Source organism: Syngnathus floridae, unplaced genomic scaffold (assembly GCF_059516105.1).
Source record: "Syngnathus floridae isolate MCC-2025c unplaced genomic scaffold, RoL_Sflo_1.0 HiC_scaffold_55, whole genome shotgun sequence".
Classification (NCBI taxonomy): domain Eukaryota; kingdom Metazoa; phylum Chordata; class Actinopteri; order Syngnathiformes; family Syngnathidae; genus Syngnathus; species Syngnathus floridae.
The window spans coordinates 71,126-75,020 of record NW_028284084.1 but is presented as its reverse complement, the minus strand read 5'-3'; the positions used below and the strand labels follow the sequence as shown (position 1 = coordinate 75,020).

Genomic DNA, 3,895 nt, shown 5'->3' with positions numbered 1-3,895 from the left:
TACTTATCGTGATGTGTTAAATCAATTACTGTTAGACATTATTTGTCTGATAATCTACCAAATCTTTGAATTGAAGAATTTGTGATTTAATTAATAGCTTGTTCAGGGTAATCAGACTTGTATATAATTCTAATGGCCTTCTTTTGAAAACTATTCTGAATTACAACTTTGGATCTTATATTACTTTGCAACAATCTACTCCGTGACAGATTAGGCAGTATAATCACATATGTTAACTTCAGTGCCCACACTGTATTTATTTATGGTTATTTGTTAAATCAAGTACTGTTAGACATGAAATAGGAAGTGTTTAACATAAATGTTATGGCTACTCACCATTGTAGCTCGCTCCTGATCAATGATACGAGCCTCTTCTTGCAGTGGAAAACTTGCAGCCAACAAACACCGTGGAACCTAAAGGAATGAAATTAAACATTAACATTTCGCCTTGACCAATTTTCACACGTACAACGCAACGCGGCTACACTTCTGCTATTACAAACGTAAATCTCCTTAAACACAATGAGTGTTACTTACCGTGTACGCTCTAGACGGTCCAGTTGCAAGCAGAAAATAAAGATATTTCTGTTGATAATCGTCGCTGCTCAGTGGCTCACGGCCATCGCGCCAACAGATTTGAATTTTGGCGGAGGTTCGGGCAATTACGTCATATCCGCGGCATTTGACTGCGACGTAATACCCGCTTATCTGAAACGGCAGTTAAAAGTAGAGTTACATCAAGTTTTCTTGGAACCTAAACGAATGAAAGAAAACTATCATTTGGCCACAACCAACATTCACAGATACAACACAACGTGCGGGGTTGAGGTTAAAGATTGAGTGAAGGGCCCTCGTTTTAAACTACTGTTTTGAAAAGGAGTGGGAACAAGTAAGACGTATTTAATTTATTTAATGGGAAGTAGTAAGACTTATTAAATTTATTTAATCTACTTTTCTTCCCAGGCAAAATTTGATGTGCTGCAATTCCAAATTTCCAAAGTGAATGAAGGAATGAAGTCCTTTAAATTATGATTTTGTATAAATACTAGGCATTAACACAAAATCGACGGCACAAAATGGGCAGACTTTACTTGTTTGAAAAGGACTGGTTACAAGACAGACTTTTTTAATTTATTTAATGGGAAGAAGACTTATTTAGTTTAATTGATCTATTTTTGTTCCCTGCCAAAATTCGATTTGCTGCAATTCCAAATTTCCAAAGTGAATGAAGGAAAGAAGTCGTTTAAATTATGATTTTGTTTAAATACTAGGCATAGACACAAAATCTACGGCACAAAATGGGCAGACTTTACTTGTTTGAAGAGGACTGGTTACAAGACAGACTTTTCTGATTTATTTAATGGGAAGAGGACTTATTTAGTTTATTTAATCTATTTTTGTTCCCTGGCAAAATTGGATTTGCTGAAATTGTATTTTGCCAAATCTCGATTTGAGACCTGATAGGAAGTATTAAACGCTTAGTTAAATCAATACAAGTTGGTAATAAGAGCGAGTAATGTTGGTTGAACCGATGAATGAAGGTTGAAAGCAATTTAAATTATGACTTTGTATAAATACTAGATATTAACAGAACATCTACTGCGCAAAATGGGCAGAGTTTACTTGTTTGAGAAGGAGTGGCTTATTCAAAACTAAGATTTATGTAATCTGTTTGTTCCCAGGCAAAATTGGATGTGATGCAATTCCAAATTTCACCACATGATGGTGCCCAATTTTGACTTCATAGGACATATTAAACACTTAGCTTGTTATTATGTTCAAGGTAATCAGATTTGTTTATCATTCTAATGGCCTCTTCAAAACTATTCTGGATTACTACTTTGGATCTATTCTACATTACTTGGCAACAACATACTCTGTAACAGATTAGGCAGTATAATCACATATGTTAACTTGAGAGTGCCCACACAATCTACTTATCGTGATGTGTTAAATCAATTACTGTTAGACATTATTTGTCTGATAATCTACCAAATCTTTGAATTGAAGAATTTGTGATTTAATTAATAGCTTGTTCAGGGTAATCAGAATTGTATATAATTCTAATGGCCTTCTTTTGAAAACTATTCTGAATTACAACTTTGGATCTTATATTACTTTGCAACAATCTACTCGGTGACAGATTAGGCAGTATAATCACATATGTTAACTTCAGTGCCCACACTGTATTTATTTATGGTTATTTGTTAAATCAAGTACTGTTAGACATGAAATAGGAAGTGTTTAACATAAATGTTATGGCTACTCACCATTGTAGCTCGCTCCTGGTCAATGATATGAGCCTCTTCTTGCAGTGGAAAACTTGCAGCCAACAAACACCGTGGAACCTAAAGGAATGAAATTAAACATTAACATTTCGCCCGGACCAACATTCACACGTACAACGCAACGCGGCTACACTTCTGCTATTACAAACGTAAATCTCCTTAAACACAACGAGTGTTACTTACCGTGTACGCTCTAGTTAAAATTGGATGTGATGCAATTCCAAATCTATCTGAAACGGCAGTTAAAAGTAGAGTTACATCAAGTTTTCTTTTTTAATCAACACAATCATTTACAACCGTTGACCAGAAAGAATCGTCGAAATTCGACGTCCCCCACAAACGCCACGCTCACTCGCTTTTCAGGGCAACAAAAGTACTTCTTTTTAAAAACGATGAGTTGTACTTACCGTGTACGCTCTGGACGGTCCAGTTGCAAGCAGAAAATAAAAATATTTCTCTTGTTAGTCGTATGTTACCATCCGCTGTGTCTTTGTCAACATCGCCGCCATTTTCCTACTTCCTGCTGCGAGCCACGCCCACGGATTTAAATTTGGGCGGAAGCTCTTTCCATTGGCGTCGTTTTCGCGTATAGCAAATCCGATTGGTTGGGAAGGGGGCACGGTTATGCAGCCGAGGGGTCCTGTGATCGGTGGGATGTAAAGTAGGCGTCGACGTCACGTCCGCGTCACGTGACCACGACGTGGCAGACGTCATATAGCAACCGCTGTTTTGTTTAGTAGACTTACAGTTGTTATGCATTGACATAATGGCGCACACACCAAATAGATTTAAATAAATTAAATAATTCTTCTGCCCACTCTCTTTTAAACAAGTTAACTCTCCCCGCGGATTTGAATTCCGGCGAAAGTTACGCCCATCGACGTCACGTATGTCACGTGACCACGACGTGGCAGATGTCATATAGCAACCGCTGTTTTGTTTAGTAGATTTACAGTTGTTATGCATTGGCATAATGGTGTGCACTCAAAATAGATTTAAATAAATTAAATATTTCTTCTGCCTACTCCCTTTTAAACAAGTTAACTCTGCCCACGTCCATTGACGTCTTGTCTGCGTCACGTGACCACGACGTAGCGACGTCATATAGTAACCGCTGTTTTGACCAGTAGACTTAGTTATTATGCGTTGACATAATGGCGCACTGGTTAGCATGGCCACCTCTTAAGCATGATGATGCGGGTTCGACGCCTGATCAATGTTAGCATGGAGTGAGCTGAAGTGCATGGCGCTGAAGATTTGAATCTTTGAAATGCGCTGAGGTCTGACATATCAGGCAGAATGGTTTGCCATCACGTTCAACAAAAAATAGAAACTTTCCCACTCTGATTAAAACGTCCTGTGTTCATCTACGTATTTTCGTTTTGCTGTGCATCTTTTCCCTGCCATTTCGAGAGCCCAATTGACACTCATAGTTTAAAGAAATGTGTTTGCCCATCCTACTTTGTGGAATTTCACCACATGCGCTTTTGACCAAAATACCAAATTGAACTCAAGTGAAGCCAACACGCACAACCCCCCCCCCCCCCCCCCCCCACACACACACACACACACAAATGTTGATATGAACATAAAAGAGCCGCATGCGG

General features: G+C 38.4%; 1 long non-coding RNA gene across 1 annotated transcript; it reads right to left on the bottom strand.

Moving 5' to 3' along the window:
• Positions 1 to 380: 380 nt before the first annotated feature.
• LOC148378269 (uncharacterized) lies at positions 381 to 2,896 on the bottom strand. Its single transcript, XR_015856030.1, has 4 exons — positions 2,696 to 2,896; positions 2,472 to 2,518; positions 2,271 to 2,348; positions 381 to 708 (listed from the first exon to the last, which is right to left on the bottom strand). It is a non-coding gene; the product is annotated as an uncharacterized LOC148378269 (long non-coding RNA).
• Positions 2,897 to 3,895: the final 999 nt, after the last annotated feature.